Source organism: Pogoniulus pusillus, chromosome 1 (assembly GCF_015220805.1).
Source record: "Pogoniulus pusillus isolate bPogPus1 chromosome 1, bPogPus1.pri, whole genome shotgun sequence".
In the NCBI taxonomy this organism is placed as follows: domain Eukaryota; kingdom Metazoa; phylum Chordata; class Aves; order Piciformes; family Lybiidae; genus Pogoniulus; species Pogoniulus pusillus.
In genome coordinates this window covers 26,949,603-26,972,473 of record NC_087264.1, presented here as the reverse complement: position 1 = coordinate 26,972,473, position 22,871 = coordinate 26,949,603, and the positions used below count along the sequence as shown (strand labels likewise).

Here is a 22,871-nt window from a genome sequence, read left to right as displayed (position 1 = left end):
ATCTGTGAGAAGAGACCAGCAGCAGCTTCTCCACGACCTCCTTTCAAGCAGCTGTAGACAGCCTCCTCCTCTTCAAACTGACATCCCCAGCTCCCTCGGTTGCTCCTCATAAGATTTATTCTCCAGGCCTTTCCCCAGCTTTGTTGTCCTCCTCTGCACTCACTCCAGCTCATTTTCCCAGGAAAGATGGGTACAGCAGTGTCTTAAAGGGTCCTGGCACTGTGAGAACTGTAGAAGCTGGTAAACCAAGGTAACCCTCTTCAGGGTTATGGCTTTGAGTTAATAATCTGGAGAAAAGGTACCTAGGAAGATGGGGCCAGGGCAGGTTTAACTAAAGCACTTAGAGCTTGTTAAAGAGGTAAGTAATGGTGACTTAATTAAACTGCCCTCCTCTTTGCTAGAGAAGCAAGGCGGCAATTCCCACTGCTGTGCTGTCATCTCTGGCCCCTGGTTGGTGAGAGTGAGGCTGGTTTATGCTTGGCCTCTTCGGAGAAAGGCTGCTTGTTTGCATTGTATTTGTGGCAAAATTACTAATGGTACAGATCATTTTTATTAGCCAAGCTGTCTGCATTAAAATGATAGATTTTTTTGTATTATTAAGAAGATCCAAGGGAGTCTCTGCAGCGGCAGGAGAAAGATGATAATTTTTCGTTTAGCTTAAGAGCAGATGGTTACAGAAACACTCCATGTAAATAAATTAAGGAGAAGCCGCCCTCGCTAATAGTTAAGTAAACAGGTTTGGAAACAGCCGGCTCAGGACCAGACTTCTCTGTTATCTTCCTTTCCCACAACAGCTTCATTATGCTCTTCGGCTTACAGCCCCATATGGATAGGGTGTTAATTAAACCAATTTGCTTTTGGCCCAAAGTCATCTAAAACAACTGGAGTCCTGCAAGAGCAAGGCTCTCACAGGCACCTTTTGTGAGCACTGGAGAATACTTACTTAGCCTAAGCATCTGGGCTGTGATCAATGGTATCGATAAGCGGTTCCAAATGCCTTTTGTCGTGGTGGCAAAGCGGGGAGGGATCTGAGAGGTATTACTGACGTTGTTGTATTTTATAGCTGCATTCCGCAGTCTCTGATGAGTGCTGTAGTCACAGTGCCGTGCTGCCCTGGAGAATTTTTACTCAACAAAACAAGTAAATTAGAAGTGGAGAAACGAGAGATAATTAGGGAAGGCAAGTCAGATTCTGTAGCACAAGGGCTGCAAATGCCTGAGCTGTGGTAGCTGGAGATGAAGGTAGTGCTTCTCTTCCTGCCATCTGAAAGAGCCAAGACATGTTGGAAAGAGGATGTTGTGAAAAGCTGAGTCTTCAGTAGGTTCATGAAGTGAAAAGCTGCAGGAGCCTTGAGGACAGAGAAAGTTATGCTTGGTCTTCTTTGATCTCTCCTGGGCCCACCTGGGTTAGAACAGGAGGTGAGGAAACAGTTTCCTCTTCTGTCCTTGCAACCAGACTGGTGCAAAATTGTCATCTGGGCAACTGGCTTCCTCGCAGGGTCTTGGGTCATGCAGCCAGGATTCATCATGCTTGCTGGGGGTTTGGATTCACAGGCAGTAGTAGAGCATGATTTGTGCCTGATGTCAGGAAGGGATTGCATGCAGATGAAGTGGTGATTTTCTCACTTGGTAGAGCTAGAGAACCTCTTCTCTTCCTAGCCTGGATTAGGACTACCATTCTCTTCCTAGTTTGGATCAGAATACTTGCCTGGGATGACTCGAGAAGTTTCTGCTTTCCAGTGTAGGCTTTCTGTTGGGGGTGGACATCTGAAAATACATGATACAAGGCCATTGGCATGCTGCTGTTAGTGATACCAAAACTGATGACTAGTGCCCAAATTATAGAAATGTAACAAATGTTGACAGTGCCAAAAAGAAAACAACCCCACTGAACACTTTCAGGACTGAAGGCCAAGAATGGCTGGTGTGAGCTGAGAGATCGTTATAGGGTGGAGTTAGAGGGTGGTTAGGGTGCTCTGAAAACTAAATGCAGTCCTAGGTTGTACAAGGCAAGCTGTCCCTTTAGGTACGTGGCTTTGTCAGTCCTCTCCACGCTACCAAACACCCATGTGCAAAAAATCTGACATGAGACACATATGTAAGCAGAGAGAGAGGCTTTTGGCGTGGTAGGGGCAAGGAAGAATCCACCGCATACAGGAGCATTGGAAGTGTGTGACTCATTTCAAACGAAAGGCTGAGAGGAGATGTGAATGCTCTCGATAAATACATCAGAGGAGTAAGCACCAGGGAGGGAGAAGAGCAATTTAAACTAAAAGACAACGTCGGCACTAGAGGAAATGGCTACAAATGGCCCATGAATAACTGTAGGTTGGAAATAGAGTATCTGAGCAAAAGACCAGTAAGGTTTTAGATACCCAAGTAAAAGAACTAGGGCAAATAACCTGTTTCTACGATAGGATTCGGTTACTTACATGAGAATTAAATCGTATGCTTAGCTGCAATGAGCTGTGGCACCTCCACTACCTTTTCTGACAGTGGAAAACTGAATGTGCTTGTGTATTTGTATATGGGGGAAGATGAGCCTGGGCAAAGCTGTCTCAGTGTTTGGTATCTCCAGAGTCAGAGACATTGTATAGAATCATAGAATCAATGTGTATAGCTTCTGTGATTGATGATAATTTCTGCTAACTTAATTCTCCATAATTAAAAAGAGTTCCTAAGTACATGGCCAGCCCCTCAAAACGATGGACTTAAAGGAAAACTTGCATTTACCTCATCAGCTATGATAGGGTTCTAATTTATGAGAGCAGGCTGTATTCTCAAGACCTAGGGCTGCTTGGAAGCACTGTGATGCAGGTGTTAACAGCTCTAACGTCGGGGTGAGAATCATCATGTGTGCACAGAAAATTTCCCAGCCAACCTGAACTGCTGCTTGTTTCACCACCCAAAGCTAGTGACAGGCCTGCTCTCAAGCAACATCTATCTTCACTGCATCAGTGACTCCGGAAATTGAGAAGTGATCTGTGTGTGGTCTACCTTTCTCTTGTTTGATAGACTGATCTTTTTTTTTCCTCTCTCTCTCCTTTTCTGTAGCATTTAAACCAGTCTGTGTGTCTCTAGACTACTTTAAAAGAAGTAGTTTGCAGTGAGGAGAATCTGTTGTTCAGTGGATGTAACCACACCATGAACTCCATTGACCAGAATAAAATAATGTAAGGTTTTGATTTATGCCATATGGATTAAGGTGATGTTTATGCCAGCAAAAGATTTTTGTCTGCACAAACATTCATATAATACAGATTGAAGATTTTAAAAGCTGTAGACAGGTAATGCCTTACATTTCTTCTCTAAACCTCCTTCTTAAAAAGTCCTTATGCAAGCGTCGTAGGCTAGGAATGAAGGTGGAAGGTTGTCAGAAGGTGGAGTGAAGTAAAATGTTGAAGCCTTTCCAAATTTCCTGTTCTCTTTATTTCCTAATGTGTAGGGCACTTGGGGATTGAGTGACTGAGCTGTGAATTTGCAGCTTTTTACTGGCTGGATTTGTAAAACTGGAGGATTTTTGCTTTGATTAACAGGATAATTAGAGCTGTATTGTAAGCAAAAGCTTCACTGAGCTTTGCAAGTACTCATTTCTTACCTTGACCTTAGAGGCTCACCACGATCCTTAATGCTGTGCAGAGCAAACCCAGGGTGTCTATTTAAAGACCTCCCATGCACTTAGCCGGTGCCTCTTTCCTACCCTCTGTTAAGCTCCCCTTTGGCAACGGTGCAATTTTGTAGCTCCTGGGTGGTTTTTTTTTTTTTTCCAGGTGCTGTCACTCAGCCTGAAAAATTCTCACTGAGGTTATTAATGCAGTGAAGTCGTATGAGCCACGAGGGCCGGGGTCAGGAAGCCGTGAGCCTCCGTGGCACCAGGGGACAGAGGAGAGGAGGCTGGCAGCATTACAATGCGGCTGCTTGGATGCTGCTCCCCGACACTGACCCGGCACCAGCCCCATCTCTTTGTCCTCCTGTTCCCTCTGCTTTTCCTTTCACAGTAGAAATCAGTCCCACCAAGCAAGTCTAACTTGCAATGAAGTCTTCATAGTTAAGCTGCTGACTCCAGAGAAAAACTGAGTTCCTCATCAATCACTTTGCCTATGTGGTGTTTCTCAGTAGGCAAATTCTCTGCTGGCAGTCTGCACTGTCACTCTTGAATCTTTTTGCAGAGTGCTCATTTGGTAGCTCCAGCCTGTACACCAGGCTGGAGAGGATTTGAAGTCTTACATCAGGGATCTGTGCCCTTTTGGGTTATGAGTTAATTGCTTCATAAGTGACAAACTGATCAGCCATGATCCTTAAGCAAGAAGGGTAGTGGTCAGGAGGTATTGGACTTTGCTAGCTAAGCAGGCTTGGACATGAACTGGAGGATCACCCAGAAAATTAAATAGGTGGCACCACACAGCTGTTTAGGCTAATCAGGCTTAGATCAGTCAACACCAAATCCACGCCGATTCTGCTTCTGCAGGCTCCACGTTGTAATTAAACATGAACTCAAGATGCTGAACCTGAACGTTTGCAGCCTGCGTTGTGGTGTTAAACAGTGGACACCTGAAGTTTGCCAGGATGTGTGGTATTTTGTCCAGGTGATTAATGCCATCCTGACCACTGAGAAAGAATTGAGTGTCTTGACGACTTGTGGTGTTTTCTGAGATCAGGTTCAGTCTTTCTAGACAAATTTTACTACTTCCAGACCAAACCACTGCTTTTCTGCCCTGTGCTGTTTATGGATGTAAAGTTTGGCATTCCAGAGTCTATTATCTCAGTGAGAGCTAATTTCCAGACAAGCTTCTCTTTCCACGGAGACTCTCACTAGATGGTGGGGCAGGTGAAGGTAGAAGCAAGTGAAGCCCAGTACTGCCTGTCAGTGTGGCAGTTCCATCGTTTTCCTGGTAATCGAGCTCAGCCAGACTGAATACTTAGAAGTGCTCCTCCATACATGCCAGCTCTGTCTGGGTGCACTGGCTCTTGGGAAGCACTGGTATGTGGAATCCAACCGTCATCAGGGCTTTCCATAAGGATACATTTGCAAGCAGACCATTTTTGGCTCATGCTGTTGTAGGCTCTGAAAAGAGCCCTTCTTTCTGTCTTTCCTCCACCTCCCTTTCAGAGACATGACCAAGGTTTTCCGCAAATGGAGAAGTTTACTGTTCCCCACACATGGCAGTTCCTGCCAGAAATCTCGTTGTAGTTGCCACAGCAACAACTTCACAAATTTTTTTAAGCCCCTGCCACTGGCCCTGCCTCTGCCCTGCTTGTTCTTGGCATGCGTCTCCCCAGCGCAGCGCGGGGCTGCAGAGGCAGTGACTGAGAGCTCTAATAACCCAGTAATGGATCCAATTATGGCCGTTAGTGCTTCTGGTGAGAATACATGAATAAGTAAATCCGTGCATAAGGATGAAAGAGTGTGTTTTTAAAGCTGCCTCAGCAGCCTCTGGGAGGGTGGCCACATTGCTCTTGCCAAGCCCTGGTGGAGGGAGGATAGCGGCTGAGGATTCGGCTTCCCTCCTGACCACAGGGGCCCACAGGCTCCTCCTGAGTTCTGTGGGCACTAGCTGGTGGCCGTTGGCTTACAGGCATGGCCTCACACCACAAGCGTTTGTTAGTGCTTGTTGCTTCAGGGGCCTGGGTGCTGTGATGTCTGCTGACAGAGCCTCTGTGTTGATGGCAGCAATAAATAGTGCTCCACTTCCATTAGAAAGTGTCACTGTGTCCGCATGGTGATGTGGGTTGTGGCTGGGGATGGACTAGGCAGGACAGAAAGAGCTCCAGCCAACTTTTGCAGGAAGTTGGAGCCTTGCACTCGAAGAGCATCAGCACAGGATGATCCTTGCATCCTCTTTGCAAAACCAGAAAACCTCCTACTTCCTCTGTCACTGGGTCTTCCCCCACTGATAGCACAGAGGCATCCATCTTTACCTGGTTGTCACCCATAGTGACATACATTTGTGGTCTTCTATCATCCAGCAGTTGATCAGGCAAGGAAAGGTGCCCTCTTTTGTCCCTCATAGCTTCCTTCCTTCCTTTTTTGCCTTTTCATAGCTGATACATGGAGGCAGGAGAAGAGATGTCTTTTGGACAGCATATGCCAGATTTTGAGGGATAGTCCTGAATGTCACCTGTCCCAGTGCTGGCTCTGCAAGTGTCAGAAGTGAGCTGGAGAGACAGGCATCTGAGCAGCAGAGACTGACTGCAGAAGACCTTTCAGCAAGCAGTGCCCTCTTCCTTCCCCTGTTCCCTGCATATCTGCAGCAGCAGGAGGAGACAGCCACACACTCTCGAGATTCAGGCCGTGAGTTCATTGCATCCAAAGTAATTTGTAGGCAGCAGCTCCTAATGTTGCGCATAGCCAGCCACGAATCCTTTTGCTTATTCTAACCAACCACTCTTCCCCTTCCCATGTCATTGTCCCAGAGCCCTGTGGTTGCACAGCTGCACTGCCTGGTGCTTTCAGAGTGTGCACTGGGACAGACTGGCTGCCAAAGACCATGGTGTTAATTCCCCTAAGTCAGACTTCCATGCTTTATGGAGTAAGGCTTGGTGAATGCCTTGAGAGAACTCTGTCCTCTAAGATCCCTAGTGGCCCTCATGAGCCTGGGAGCATAAGGCTGATGGTTTAGAAGCATTCAGAAGACAGGAAGGAGCTGTGAAAGAGAACCAGCATTAGCTTTTTCTGAATTCAGATTACTTTATCTTGATGAGTTGTTGGAGGGCTGTGAGCAAGAGGCTAGGAAGGGCTGACAACGCCTTTGCAGTTGAATGTAGATGTCTCTTTAAAGTCTGAAACTCATTTCTACACACTACATGCTGGCTTTATAGCCTTTTTTCCCCTGCCCTGCAGAGGTGTGCCTGCTCTTGTTATCTGCTGGAAATCTGAAATACCAGGATAAGAAGAAGTCCCCAAAAGCAGTTTCTGGAGAGTAAGCCTATTTTACATAGAAATCTGTGCACAGGATCCAGGTCCCAAGAAAAGTTTAAAGTACTCTGGAAAATAAGATAACCTTCACCATTTCCCAAACATCACAGAGGCTGAGGAGAGCATTAAAGGAGGGCTTGGCTGCTACCTCCAGGAAAAAGGAGTGATCCTTTACCCTCTCACCTGACAGGAGAGTCCATTTTTGTTATTCATCATTAATGTGAGTCTCTAATAGCAGTAAAAGACCCTGAACTTGGTCGACAGAGAAGTTAACAACCAGTTTGCTGAAGTCCTAATGCTTGATCACTTAGCCTTGGTTATTAACTGCAGGCAAGGACCAGTTTCTGGGAGATAATTGGGGTCATAAACAATAGCTGTGTGATAGAGACTGTGCCCTAGGAGAGGGACTAAACATATTCAGCTGCAAGAAACTTACAGCTTTTGGATGGCTTCCAGGTGCTGCCCTCAGCCAGCTAGAGTTCAGCCAGCCAAGTTGTTGCTGTAGGGGAAGAGAGGCCTTTAGTGCTCAGCAGACAGCATCTATTTGTGCTCAGGATGGCTCCGAGCTGGGAAGATGCTTGAATGCAGCTGCAGGAGGCTTGATAAAACTTCTTAAGGAGAAATCTGGATGGGGCAAACCAGAAGCCATGGATCTACGTGAGCTGCCAGTGTGCCCTTGCAGCACAGAGAGTCAACCGTATCCTGGGCTGCATAAAGAGAAATGTGGCCAGCAGGTGAAGGGAGGTGATTCTCCTCCTCTTCTCCACACTGGTGAGACCCCACCTGGAGTACTCTGTCCAGTTCTGGAGGCCCTATCACAAGAAGGATATGGGCATGCTGGAGTGTGTCTAGTCAAGGGCCATGAGGATGATCAGAGGGCTGCAGCTCCTCTCCCATGGAGAAAGAGAGTTGGGGTTGTTCAGTCTGGAGAGGAGAAGGCTCCAAGGAGACCTTATTGTGGCTTTCCAGTATATGAAGGGAGCCTACAAGAAAGCCAGTGAGGGATTTTTTAGGGTGTCAGGTAGTGATAGGACTGGTTGGAATGGAGGAAAACTGGAAGTGGTTAGATTCAGATTAGATGTTAGGAAGATGTTCTTCACCATGATGGTGAGACACTGAAACAGGTTACCCAGGGAGGCGGTGGAAGCCTCACCCCTGGAAGTTTTAAGGCCAGGCTGGATGGGACTCTGAACAGCCTGATCTAGTGTAACATGTCTCTGCCCATGGCAGAGGAGCTGGAGCTAGAGGATCCTTAAGGTCCCTTCCAGCCCTGACCATTCATAGAATAGAATAGAATCATAGAATAGAATCAACCAGGTTGGAAGAGACCTCCAAGATCATCTAGTCCAACCTATCACCCAGCCCTATCCAATCAACTAGACCATGGCACTAAGTGCCTCATCCAGTCTTTTCTTGAATAGCTTTGGGAATGGTGACTCCAGCACCTCCCTGGGCAGCCTATTCCAATGCCAATCACTCTTCCTGGCAACAACTTCCTCCTAACATCCAGCCTATACCTCTCCCTGCACAACTTCAGACTGTGTCCCCTTGTTCTGTTGCTGGCTGCCTGGCAGAAGAGACTGACCCCAACCTGGCTACAGCCTCCCTTCAGGTAGTTGTAGACAGCAGTGAGGTCACCCCTGAGCCTCCTCTTCTCCAGGCTAAACAACCCCAGCTCCCTCAGCCTCTCCTCACAGGGCTATGTTCCAGACCTCTCACCAGCTTTGTTGCCCTTCTCTGGACACATTCCAGTATCTCATCATCTCACTCTAATTGAGGAGCCCAGAACTGGACACAGTACTCAAGGTGTGGCCTGACCAGTGCTAAGTACAGGGGAAGAATAACCTCCCTCGTCCTACTGGCTACACTGTTCCTGATGTAGGCCAGGATGCCATTGGCTCTCCTGCCCACCTGGGCACACTGCTGGCTCATATTCAGCTACTATCTACTAGTACCCCTAGGTCACTTTCTGCCTGGCTGCTCTCCAGCCACAATGTCCACAGCCTGTAGCACTGCTTGGGGCTGTAGTTTTCCAGTTCCTTCTTTCAGCCCTTCTTGTGGATGGACATCACATTGGCCAGCTTCCAGTCTTTGGGGACCTCTCCAGTGAGCCAGGACTTTTGAAAAATGATGGAGAGTGGCTTGGCCAGATCATCTGTCAGCTCTCTCAGCACCCTAGGATGGATCCCATCTGGTCCCATGCACTTGTGAGGATCCAAGTGGCTCAGCAGGTCCCTTACTGCTTCCTCCTGAATTACAGGGGGACTATACTGGTCCCTGGCTCCATCCACCAGCTCAAGAGGTCAGTTGTCCTGGAGACAACCTGTCCCATTATTGAAGATTGAAGCAAAGAAGGTGCTAAGCACCTCTGCCTTTTCCTCATCTTTTGTTATGATATTCCCATCTCCATCTAGTAAGGAGTGGAGGTTGTCCTTGCCCCTTCTTTTGCCATTAATATAGAAACATTTTTTATTCTACTTACCAGCAGTGGCCAGCTTAACTTCTAAATGGACTTTTGCCTCTCTAATTCTTAGCAACATCCTTAAACTCTTCCTGGGATACCTCCCCTTTTCTCCAAAGGTGATATGCCCTCTTTAATCCCTTCAGAAACTCTTTGCCCCTCCAGTCTGGCTGCCTCCCTCGTCGGCTCATCTTCTGGCACACTGGGACAGCCTGCTCCTGTGCCTTCAGGAGTTCTTTCTTGAAGCAGGTCCAACCTTCCTGGACCCCTTTTGTTTTTGAGGGCTGTTTTCTAAGGAACTTTCTGAGTTAGTTCTTTAAATAGGCCGAAGTCTGCCCTTTGGAAGTCCAGTGTGGAGGTTTTGTTGATGCACCTCCTGGTTTCACCATATATTGAGAACTCTATAATTTCTTGGTCACTGGAGCCCAGGTGGCCTCTGACCATCCATCACATCTCCCACCAGCCCTTCTCTATTTGTGAACAGCAGGTCAAGCAAGGCTGCACCCCTGGTAGGCTCACATAACAGCTAGGAAGTTGTCCTCCATACACTCTAGGAACCTTCTAGACTGCCTCTTCTCTGCAGTGCTTAAGTCCCATCAGATGTCTGGCATGTTAAAGTCACCCACAAGAACAAGGGCAGGTGATCTTGAGGCAGCCTCCAGTTGCTTGAAGAATAATAATCCAACCTCTTCCTCCTGATTGGGTGGTCTGTAACAGACTCCAACCAGGGTGTCAACCTTGTTGGCTTTCCCCCTGATTCTTACCCATAGGGATTCAACCTGATCATCCTTAGTCTCTACTTCCATGATGTCCAGAGCATCCCTAATATGTAGAGCCACTTCTCCCTTGCTTGTCTCTCCTGAAGAGTCTGTAGCCATTGATTACAGCTCTCCAGTTGTGTGAGTCATCCCACTACATGTCTGTGATGGTGACAATGTCATAGTTTTCCTCTTGTACCAAGGCTTCCAGCTCCTCTTGTTTGTTACCCATGCCTCGTGCGTTAGCATTCATACACTTCAGCTGGGCTACTGGTTTTACCCCCATCACTGGCCTACCACCCTTAGCCTCATCTCTAGTACTGCTGTGTTGGACCCCAACTCCCTTCCCAGCCTATTTTAGAACTCTTTCTATTAAGTGTATTGCAGGACTCAGCATTTAGGAGTTGTGAGTTCTGCAGCCTGGGCTAGGGTTGGTGGCATCAGTTGGATTTTTCCAAGTTGAAGGCATCTAAGGGTTGAAGTGGCCCCCTTAAGTTATTCTGGCTGAATGGTGAAGAGGACTTGCACATGCCCTGCTGCCACAGCTTCCACTTGAGCAGACGTGTGCTTGTACACAGCAGGCATGAAACAGACATGCAGGGTCTCCCAGGCCATTTGGGCTCTGATGTCACACTGTTGGAGAATTAAGGTTTCCCTGCCTGGAATTCCATAATACAGAGTTGGTTTGTTGCTAGGGGAAGGGAAGAAAAAAAAAAAAAGGTGCAGAAAAGTGTCATGAAGAGCTAGGAGAGTATTTAAATAGCAGGGATTTTTGTTTGTGCTTGCTAATATAAAAGCCAGTTTCTGACTGCTGAGCTCATTAAGAATCCCTGCTGGGGACACAACGTACGCAGGAGCTCTCCAGGCCATGAGAAGATGTTTTCTTTCAGTGGTGAGCTTGTTGGGACTGGAAGACCTCTTGATGTGATTTCTGATGTGGCACCAGCTTCTGATTAGATTCATGTCACTCCAGTCGTTCCCTGGATGCATCCGATTGGAAGCAAAGGGAGGAAAATGAAGGCGCAAATGAGTTCCTGTAATGACTGCACTAGCCAAGCTGGAAGGTGGCATGTTGGGATCTGGTGTTTCTCCCGTTGAGAATGAGGATAGCATGTGCATGCATGCAGGTGGACCACAAGCTGTGCTGGGCACCCTGCTGGGAAAGCTGGAAAGGTACCTGACACACAGACCATTCAGCTCTGTACCATGGTGCTTGAAAGCATGCTCAGCTACTCCCTCATTTTGAAAGGAATCAGTGGTTCTGCCCTGTTGCTTCTCATGTGTGCAGGACTGCAGAAGGAAATGTAAGGGAAGTCTGTGCAGGAAGGTGATGTTGCCCTTCACATCCCAATAGCAAAGGCATGGCAGCATTGCCAGGCTGGGCTACAGGACAGAATCAAGGCAGTAAATTTTGTCTTAATGTGGAGATCAGAAAGGCTGCTGCAGGTGTACAGCTGGATTTTTCCCCACTGAACCCTTTGACAGCAAAGTCTGGCTTTGCTTGGCTTTGATTCCAAACAGGTAGGTTCCAGAGGAGGGCTCTCTGGCTCTCCAGGCTTTCAGCCTTCCCCAGCATGTCACTGTCCCAGACAGGCATAAGGGGGGATTTTCAGAAGTGAATGAGGTATTAGGAGTATGTCTGGTACTAGTTTCATGTGAAATGCCTGCTGGGAACTGGTTCACCAGGCTGAAGGAACATCTTTGTCTTAAGGAAGGTCGTGGGAATTTGCCATTTCCTGTGTGATCTGGTGTAGGTGATCCTGCTCTGGCAGGGGAGTTAGACTGGATGCGTCTTTCGAGATCCTTTCCAGCCCCTGGCATTGTGTGATTCTGTGATCTGCCCTCCTGGTGTCACAGAGATGCACTGCAGGCTAGAATCTCAGAGAACTGGAAACAGAGGAGGGAAGGAATTGCTCTCTGCCTGCACCTACTGCAGTTCTGGGACTTTATGGTCAACCAGTCTTTTTCAGGCAGTGACTGGGATACCCTAAGCTAGAGTCAATGCTGACTCAAGAGAAAGACAAGAGGTGATGGGGCTCCTCCCTTGCAGATAAAGCAGAGCCTGTTTATCATTGCTTGGCAGTGGGAAGAAGCAAGCCGAGATAGATGTTCCAGGAGAGTGTAGAGCTGAGCCGGTGGCTGTGCCGAGGAGGTGGGCAGGAGTCTCTCTTGTTCCAGATATTCCTCTAACTCTCTGAAGCAGTGATCTCAAAGAGAGGCCTAGATATCCCAGCACCTCTGAGAACCAGACTAGACCCTGGCTCCATGGCTGTCCTGCTGTTGCGTCAAAGAGGAAATCCAATTTACCTGAGGCATGAGGCAGAGCCTTTCAGTAGCCACTGGGAAGCTGAGTGTGTGTGGTCCCTGCTGTGCAGAAATCTGCCCTGGAAAGAGCAAGAACATGAATATGGAAGGAAGCAAAGGGAACTGCCACACTCCTGGCTTCATGTTCCTAAGCTGCACCTCTTTATGCAGCACAGAGGAGGAGGTTGGATGTCTCCTTGGGCAGTGTGAGTGCTACCTCTAATTTATACAGTTGGGACTGAGGTCTGCAGGTGGCAGCTCACTGGGACGTGGCTGGCTGACCTGCTTTGAAGCAACAGGCGTGAGTGCACATACAAGAGGTTTGGGCAGAGAGCTGGGCTGAGATTTTTGCACCAAGATAGATCTAAGCATCTGAGGCATAGATGAGTTCTGTCCTTTCTCTTTCGTCATGGCTGTGGGGGAGGGATGCTTTGTCTGTTCATGTCTTTGCTCCCAGAGGCAGCATACCTGCCCACTCATGACTGCAGCACTCTCCCCTTGACAGCTGAGATGGGGAATGAGTTTTTGAGCCTATGCCACCAAACACCTACTACCAGCAGAATAACAAAGGCCTCATCCATGCGGTTGCTGGCACGCTGGAGCATAAGCAGGCAGACGTAGTTGTGCCTCCCCGGTAAATCCTCAGCTCAGCTGCTTCTGTAGCACACAGTTTTTAGCTTGACTGCCTTGTTATCCTTTGGATGGACAGAAAGACCCTCTCTGGGATGAGTGGAACATTTCACTGGGTGGAAAAATCTTCACACAGAACTTAGGTCAATTAAAGTTTGTGGCTTTGCTTTTTGAACCACCTTAATTTATTTGGTGTTTTGTTTTCCTTTGGTTTCTCCATGTGCCTTGCAGAGGAGTGGGGAGCACATAATCAGAATAAATGAGGAAATCCTGAGTTTCTCACAGGTACCACATCAGCAGCCATTGCTCATCTACACTGGGAGTGGGAAGGGAGAATGCTTGAACCTGGGTCATAGAATCATAGAGGAATAGAATGGTTTGGGTTGGAAGGGACTTCAAAGATCATCCAGTTCTAACCCCCACCATAGGCAGGGACACCTCCCACTAGAACAGGTTGCTCAAGGCCTCATCCAACCTGGCCTTGAACACCTCCAGGCAGCATCCATAACCTCCCTGGGCAACTTGTTCCATTGTTTCACCACCCTCACTGTAAAGAACTTCCTCCTAATATGTAGTTTAAATCTCCCCTCATCCTGTCATTACAAGACCTTGTAAATAGCCTCTCCCTGGCCTTCCTGTAGGCTCCCTTCACATGCTGGAAGGCCACTACAAGGTCTACTCAAAATCTTTTCTTCTCCTGATCCTGATGATCATCAAGACAGGATATGCTCCCAAATTTACTGGGAGTATTTTTGGACAAATCAGCTCTGAATTGGTTGAGTGTCAGTCATGGCTTCCATAAGGTAGAGAGCTTGAGCTTTTGATAATAGGTAGCAGAATATACAGAATACGGCAGCTGACGAATGAGCAGAGTAGACCTTTGGTGTTTGATCTCAGCAGCTTGGAGCACCTTCCTTTCCATTAGACAGGGCTGTCTTTCAGTCCCATGTGCCTTCCCAAATTGCTGCAAGGACCAAACTTGAGGCACTCTGATAAATGGTGACTTAGCAATATTGTGGGAAGGACTTCCAGCATTGCTGGGCAGAGGAGGCTTAGGCGAGCCTGCCTTCATTTAAAATCCACTGGGTAGCACTAGAGCATGGAGGAAAAGTAATTTCTTACATAAGCTTGGATTATGTTATTTGCTCTCCATTGTTTGTAAGGGCCTCATAGAACCGTGAAAATGACCTTTATTTCTCTATAGATTTTGTCCTTTTTCATTTTACAAATATTGATTATTTTTTTCCCTCCTGTGTCTTTATCAGAGCTGAATTAACAAGGCTGCTTAACAAAAGCCTCTGATTCATTTGGGGTCTTTTTGTGCCAGGTACTATCACAAGCAGCTGAAAGCAGCTCAGTGAAGAATGTGCAACCACTGTTACAAAGCTGACGGCGGAGGTGATGTGCCCTGACAAGAGCTGAGCTAGCATGGGTCAAAGAGCAGGCTTAAAATGATGGTCTCTTCATCCTGGGCACAAATGCTAGGAAGGGTTGTTTGTAAGGTATAAAATTTTATGTCTGAGAGCTTTCTTCCTCAGACTGTTAAAGCTAGAGGTTACTGAAAACCATAAGTCTGCTGGATTATTCCAGTTCTACACACAGATCCCCAAGTGAGATCAAGAGCCCATGTTTGCAACAAGAGGCAGTTTCTGTCCTTGTGATCCAAACTCTCAGTGCCATAGTGATGAGACTCCAATAGGAAAAGGAGCCATCCATGCAGCTTGATGTGCTCTTTCTTGCCAGGCTTTTAAGCAAAGCTCTTGACTGATTCAAGAGCTTATAGGTGGAGCAGAGAGTGGAGATTGAAGGCAGACAGGACATATAGTTCAAACAAACTATGTCTGATGGCCACTTCTGGTGCTTTTAACACAAGTGAGAGCTGTCCCTTGCTGTCCTTACTTGCCACAGTGCACCGTTGCTGTTTCTTGCACAGGAACTGGAGTTCGGTGATGGTACAGAGGAAGCAGCTGCTGTGCAGAGTTCTCTTGGACAAGCTGAAATCTCATGCCTTTCAAGATCATCAAGTGGCCTTGAGACATCCTGTAGACTTTTTAGTGACCTGTCTGGCTAGCAGGAAACCCCTGACCTTCTGCATATATCGTGCACTGAGAAAAGGAGATGTCACAATGGAGATGAAAGTGGTATGTCCGGTTCTATTTCTTCCTGAACGGGCAATGCCACTTGTAGCTTTGCTCTAGGACTCTCCTGTGGGCTCGTCTTTTTACAACCTGTGTGGTGGGAGATGACATTTGCTTCAGATGAGACAAGGGTCTCCTTAAAGCAGCCACCGTACAAGCCTATAAAAAGAGTGAGTCCTTATCCTTCAGTCCCAGTGTGCTCTTCTTTATGAGATGAGAGGTTAAGTGCACCAGTGAGAGCTTGGGAGTGTCTCTAAAAAGCTCCATGAAGCCAATCAGTTAGTGCTCATTAGCCTCCCCTCTGCAAAGGGTGGACTCCTGCCTTCCCCAGCTTGATGGGCTAGACAGGGCTGGGGCTGGCTGCTGCCTGAAGGTGACTGAGCTGTGGGCCATGTGTGCTCTCTGTGCAGTTACATCACCCACAGCTGAAACAGGCCAGCTATGTGGAGAGGAAGCCAAGCAAATGTCGTAGTTGATACCCAACAATTCAATGATAATACTGAGAACAGAGCTGGATCTCCAGGTTCCTACCTGACCCACATCATTTCTAGTAGATGGTGCCGTCCTGCAACTCTTCTGTGTTTTTGTAGGGACAGAGCATTACCTCTGGGCTGTAGGCCATCCTGGTCTTCAGCATCACTAGAAACCATGGCTATGCCACCAGAGTAGCTGAAGTCTTGTAAACCTGGAGGGAAAATCAGGAATTAAGAATCAAAAGGGTCCCAGTGTGTCCTCATTGGAGGAGGGTCTGCCTGTGCCTTACAAGCTGTTACAGCTAAATAAAGTGATATTTCTGGCTCAGGAAAATAACTGTCTGCTGCAGGAAGGCAAAGCAAAGAAACTGTCCATTTTTCCAAGAATAAGAAACCCATCTCAGGGCAGATCTCGGCTCTGGTATTGAAAGCACTTGGTAAGGGAGAGGACAAGTTCATGTTCCTCCTCCAATTATCTCTTCTTGCAAAGCAGAACAGTTCAATGGAAACAGCATTGGGCTGCTGCCTGGGCCAGTTAGCAGGTGCATGTGAGGCTGTGGAGCATCATTGGGCTGACGAAATGCTTTAACCACTGGGGTATTAGCTACTCTGAGGCTGATCTCCCTGAATTCTCTTTTCATTGGGAGCTTCAGCAACACCACCATATACTTACAAACCATTTCTGGTTCAGTGACACGATGCTTCCCAACAAAAAGAGTCAGAAAACTCTCAACCAGCTCTAAGCCTCACACTTGAGAGTTGGAGCTTCAGCTGAGTCTCCCTGAAGGCTCAGCTGAGGAAAACAAGCCACTCTGTATCACTTCTCGTTTACCCTCCTGAACCCAGTCTCTCAGTGCTTCAAGGTAGATGCTTCAGCAGTTAGTACTGCTCCTGGGGCATGTGCAAGGAACAATTAAAGCTCATTGTGCCAGTGAAGAGCCCTGGGGTGAGGCAGGCTGTGGAGACAGCTGCCCCTGTTCTGCTGTGTGCAGCAGCTTCCTGAACAGTCCTGGTGCAGAGGGAAGCGAGGATGTCTTGCTGATTGCAGAGTTAAAAGTTTAAAACTCAAGGGCTAAACTCAATGTGGCATTTCTAGGCTTTTTGCTGGTGGCAACCCTCTTTAGTTTGTAGCATTCAGCGCCTGGGCAGAGCAGGGCTGGGGAGAGCGCAGCTGCTGAGCCTGCAGAGATGTTTCCAACCAGCTGCAGCAAGGGACTGATGGCAGGAGTGAAACGCCAGTGTTTAAAGAGCAGAGTCTTTGTACTCTTCTCTCGAACATGTTGCCTGTGACACTGCAGGATCTAGATCTTTGACCCTAAAATAGCAGAAAGGACATGAACAGCATTTCCTTCATCTTGTCCATAAATCCTCACTACAGCTGTACCCTCAAAGATCAGCTAGGCTCTCTCCCAGCTGCAGGCAGGAGTCTTGGAAGAAGGTGGTGTTGGCTGTTCCCTGGAGAAGGCTCTTGCTGGGTGGTGTACAGCAAAGCTTCATTGATACCCAACAGTCAGAGCGAGCTCTGTCTGCTTCAGCTGCCCATACTAGAAGAGAATTGGGAAGTCTTAGCTGCAGAAGAAACTTGTATTACTCCACAATAACAGGCAGGTGTGTGTAGAGTGGTGGTGGTGAAGTTCTTGCTTTTGTGACTTATCTGGAAATTGGAAACCTCTCCAGAGACAAATTGGAAGCTGTCATTGGCATCTCGACTGAGAATGTCAACAGGACTCTGTCAGTGCCAGTCACGATGATACAAACACAATTTCCTCGTTCAAAGCACTGCACTAACTGTACCTAATTAACCTCCCTGACAGCACAGCAGTGCAAGAAAATAGGGTTCATTAACTTCAGCTTCACTCTACAGAAGGGGGAGAGAAGCAGCAAGGCCAGCCCCATGTGTTTCAAATTGAGGTAGACTCAGAAAAATCGCAAGGTTAAAAATAACAGTAACCCATTTGGGGTGTTCAGAGCCTCACGAGTGCACTTGGAATCAAACTTCCATTTTTTTCTCCAAGAAACATCAGGACTGGAAGCTTCTCTCCCATGCATGCTTTTTTGTCACTCAACAAGCAAGGCTCTTAAAAAAAATCACACGTTCTCAATCACAGTGGTGCAGAGGCAATAAAGGTCAGAACGATTTGTTCAGTGTGGCTTGAAAATCAGCTGGGCAAAGCTGGGACTAGTCTGTGTGAGTAGTTGACCCTCCACCCCTTGCTTGTTCCTCCAGACCAGACATTTTTTCCAGGTGGGAGAACCTGCCTGAATCCACCACTGGTCACTTAAGAGCTGCCAGAGGCATAATTCAGGCTTGAACTAGTGACCTCATCGCTTCCTCTCAGTCTGCTGAGGAGCAGACTGATGGCCTTGGCTGTTTACATTGTGGTCTCTGAGCCAGTGCAGCTCCTTCGCCTGGGGCCCAACAGGGATGGAAAGGGCCTAAAGATGCAAAGCCAGTGCTGCTCCCTGACACTGCTTTCCTGGCTTGGGGCTGGTATTGCAAGTTAGTAGGAAAGAACAACTTGCACAAGAGCTTTTCAAAGCAAAGGGTTCTTCTTGCCTGTCTTATCACCTGCCAGCAGGGGCCGAGGTGGGGGATTCACACCTGTGCCCCTTGTACTGGGCACTAGTGCAGGCTGTTGTTCTGTTTCACCAAATAAATGTGGTGCAAAGTCCTGAGGAGCTGTTGTGGCAGCTTTGAGACTTCTATCTGTTATTACCAACAAACTGGTCTCGCTTCTGCCCTGAGTCATGAATGCTGACAGGACCAGCTGGGAAGACATGGGTTTGTCTGGAGCCCCAGCAGGCAGGACTGTACTCTGGAGAGAAGCCAGTGGGGACGGCTGAGGAGGAGAGCTTGCTGTGTGGGGTGCCAACCACAGCCCAGAGAGCTGGCATTCATACAGGAATGTGTTTTATTAATCTCTTTTTCTCCTTCTGCGTCTGTTCTAAGTTGACATGAGGTGAAGTGGAGCTGAAGGGACCCTTGAAAAGGCCAGGTCATTGATGGAGGAGAGGATAAGGGCTTGGCAGATGATGGTGAAGAGCTTTCTTGGGCAGCACGGGCTATGGCCAGCTCTAGGGAATGGAAGTGTGCCCCTGCTCAGGCTGTGTGTCTGTCTCTCTGATTATTTGGTGTATTTCATCCCTGCTGTCTGTCTCACCCTTAATCTGAGCTCCTCTGTGCCAACAAATGCTTAGCTCACTCCATTGTCTGAGAGACTAATTTGCACTGTAAATCTGATGCTTATCTTACATGACAGTTTACTGTAGGGTTTATTGCAGTCCTGAAGACAAACTAACCAAGGATAGCTAGAAAGCTTTCGACCCATCATCTGGAGAATAGAACAAGTACGACTTCTTCCAGCTTGCTGCCAGGTTAGGATGTGGTCCCTTGTCATTGGGGTCACAAGGGATTTCTCTCTCACATCTATTCAAAATTGAGTTTGAATAAATGTGAGAGAGATCTGGAGATGTTGGAATGTTTCTGGAGCAGTCTTCCACCTTCCGAGGGCCAGGTCCTCTATCCACCCTTCCTGCTACCTGTGAAGTTGTAAGAACCATGCTGCAGAGCAGGTGCTGGCAGTGCTGCAGCTTCATTGTCTCTGCCTAGCTTAATCAGAAAGAACCTTTGTCCTTGTCTTTCTTCATTAGTATTTCCTGACTCCTGCTCCAACGTTTTAGCATTTTGCTGTCAGAGTAATGTACCCCCTCAATCTCATCTGCACCTGCCTCCTTCTTCCTGGTCACTGGGCTGTCCACCTGCAGGTATTCACATACCATCCAAGAGATTTCCACACTGGTGGTCTTCAGATAGCTGGGCAGCTTGAGAAGCCTAAGTCCTCCTATGAAGGAGTTCCATGTAGCCTCAGATGCAGGTTTACCTGGGAAGAGGCAGGAAGATTATTGCTGCTTTGATATAGCTCTTGGTTCTGCAGCTAAGCATGCCAGTAGGTATTTAGAGCCCAGAACTTCTGCACAGCAGTCCTCTGAGGTCCTGCTTCTCTCAGCAGAAGAGTAGGAACACAAGACCTGCCATCCCCAGAGGATGGTTGTTTTTTGGAGGACCAATCTGATTTTCACTGAATAGGATCCTGCTTTACAGTTAATTTGATTTCTAGACCCCTCTGTTCTTCCCACCCTTGATCTGAAGACAAATACAGAAATGGACACACTGGGTAAGGTGTGTGCAGCAGCTGGGCGGGTGGCAAGTGACTGAAGATGGAGCTGTGGGGTCTCAATAGCATCGAGGGAGAGGAATAAAAAAGTGCTTAGAGAAGTTGTTGAGGAATAGGCAAGCAATATGTCATATACTAGGTGAAACTGCAGAAACTTAGGCTACACAAGAAACTCTATACAGACCTCTCTCAAACTCCATCTTACTGCCCAGATTATCAGACAGATGTGTAACCTAAGGCATATTCCAAGTCATCAGAGCTGGTGAACTCCAGAGTCTTCATGGGCACTATACTGCCACCTGCCCAAAAGAGAGCTCTGCACAGCCTAGGAGAAGCTCAAGAGAAAACGTACAGCTGAGAAGACATCAAAATCTGCAGAACTGTACCAGAATCTGAGACAAAAACACGTAGGAACGAGTCATCACAGCACCTCATTCAGGCTCCTGCCTAGTCTACGTAAGGCTACAAGGCTGCTGTACACAGCCTCCTCTGAAGAAGCCCCCTTCTTTTCCCTGTCTGGAAATGAAGTCAGAGGACTCAAACCACTTGAAACTTGCTTTAAATTCCTGAGAGTTAGCACAAAGAACATGAAGACATCTTAATTTGTTTCCAAAGAGGCTTGGAAAATTCCACTTTCCCACAGGTAGCAGCACGGTGCAGCCGGAGAGCCCCCGTTGTGAGTAGCTGGCCTCCCGTCTGCCCCAGGCAGCAGCTCTGGTCCATTCAGCAAGATCAGGCTGTCCCTTCAGCCTTGTGCATCCAGCACCCTGGGGCAGCTTGGTGCTTCCAAGGAAACATCCATGCCATGCTGTTGCTGAGCAGTTTCTGTCAGACTTCTGTTTGGTTGGTTTTAAAGGAAAAAAAAAGAGAAGAGAGTTTGTTTTGCAGCAGCACTCAGGGACCCCACTGTGCTGCGTGACACACGGGCAACGAGAAGATAGTCCCTGCTCCAAAGGGCTCAGGCTGAATTTCCCTGGTGAGGACACGGCACGAGACAGGTAGTAACAGCAAGAGGAAGATGTTTGCTTAGACTGACTGGGTCTGACATCTCTGCCAGCCACAGTGTGCAGCATGTGAGGGCCCCACAACTCGCTGAGCAGCCAGGCCAGCCTCCCAGCACTCACAAGGTCTGTGCTTGCTGGCAAAGGAAACCCAGTGCCTGCTGCGGGTGCTGGCTCTAATCTGCCTGAAAATGAAAGTGGGTGGAGACATCAAAGAAGGGTTTCTTGGTAGAGTTTTCTGCTGGCTAGAATATTAATAACAACCAAGGAAGTAAGCTGCTGCTGGGCTGGCTAACCAAGGGACTTTCTTCTTAGGTAGCAGGGAGTTTTTGAGAAAGAGGGTGGAGGAAGCTGAGAGTGCAGAAGGTGTGGTGGAAGGTCTGGGATCCTACAAGAGAAGGTGCCTTCAGTCAGCAGCTCTCAGCTACCTCCCGTTAGCTGTATTAACCTTGTCCACCTGCTCAGGTCAGCAGCCCACCCGTTTGGACAGCCCAGTCTGGGCCAGCAGCTTCACAGATTTCACAAAAGGTCAGGGGCTGGAAGGGACCTCAAAAGCTTATCCAGTCCAACCCCCCTGCCAGAACAGGATCACCTACACCAGATCACGTCCAGGAGAGTTTTGAATATCTCCAGAGAGGGAGACTCCACAACTCCCCTGGGCAGCCTGTTCCAGTGTTCTTTCACCCTCATGATGAAAAAAATCCTCCCCATGTTCACATGAAGCTTCCTACACCTCAGCTTCCACCCATTGCCCCTTGTCCTGTTATTGGGCATCACCAAGCAGAGCCTAGCTCCATCCTCCTCTAGCACTGACCCTTTACGTATTGATAAACTGAACTGGGATACTGCAGTTGGGATGTCTCCCTCTCCGGTCCAGGGACAGATGCCAGGCCTGTCCCCATGCCTGTACCAGGGCTGTGCTGTGCAGGCTGGCTCCTTCCTTGAAGTTCTGGTGGAGCCTCTGCAGTGCTGTACTCTGAGGCAGTGGCTGGGGCTGACACAGTCTTTGTCCTGGGCACTCTGCAGATGTGTGACTGCATCACATTTTTGCGTGGACTTTCAGAAAGCTATTTCCATCCCTGTCATTTCTCTACTTCTCAGGAAATGAGGTGCACATTTAGCAGGGGGCTAAAGCCCTCCTGCTGCATCAGCATTGTGCAGCTTCCCTTCCAAGTAGGTAACGAGTTGGAAGGGCTGTTGCAACTCCAGAGATCCTGTATTCTCAGCTGGTGCTTACTTTTTCTCCTGCCAGGATTGCTTTAGTATATTCTTGCAGTTATTAGTATCTCAGCTCGTATATGGAACTGGCAATGAATCAGAAGTCAGAGTATCCAAAATATCTTACCCCACAAAGAGAGCAGCTCCTCCTTTGCTGCCTGCACACAGCATTGTTCGCTGATGCAAAGGGTGGTGTGGAGGCCAGCAGGAGAGCTGTCAGGTTTGAGTCCCATGAGGAGCAGCAGTTCAAAGTCAGCACTCTCCTGAGAGCTGGAGAGCCATGAGTGTTCCATTTGCAGCACTACATGGAAGTATGAGGGCAACCTGGGTGGGTTTGTCATGCTGGCCTTGATCCAGCTGGCACAGGTAAACCAGCAGTGACATCGTGCAGCAGCTTAAGCACTGTCTTAATGCTATTAAATACGTAACCAAGATCTCCGGAGAGCTTGAAGAGCCTGAGGTGACATTTGTGTCACTGTATCTCTACTGCAGTTTGCTACTTCTGCAAGCTAGTTATGGGTCTTGCAGACAGGTCTGTGCTGTGCCTCAGTCCCACATCTGACACTGGTGCAGACCTGCCTCCAGACAGATGCTTCTGAGGATCTCCAGGCCATGCAGCCATCAGCTGTTGCTGTCTGCAGTGCATGCCTCCCATGCTGGCATTACTCTTTGTAACGCACTGGCTTTAACCAACACCAGGGGTGGGGAGTTGCATCCCTTCCTTTGCAGTGCAGCACTGGAGCTTGGGAGTTTGAGGTTGTAACTGAACCATCTTCTTCCTTTCTCTGTCACATGGGA

The 22,871-nt window shown here is 48.0% G+C and overlaps 1 protein-coding gene across 3 annotated transcripts in view; it reads left to right on the top strand.

Moving 5' to 3' along the window:
* The window catches only part of LOC135176584 (transmembrane protein 263-like), a 235,001-nt gene that overhangs the window by 206,711 nt on the left and 5,419 nt on the right, over window positions 1-22,871 (top strand). The window lies entirely within an intron of this gene.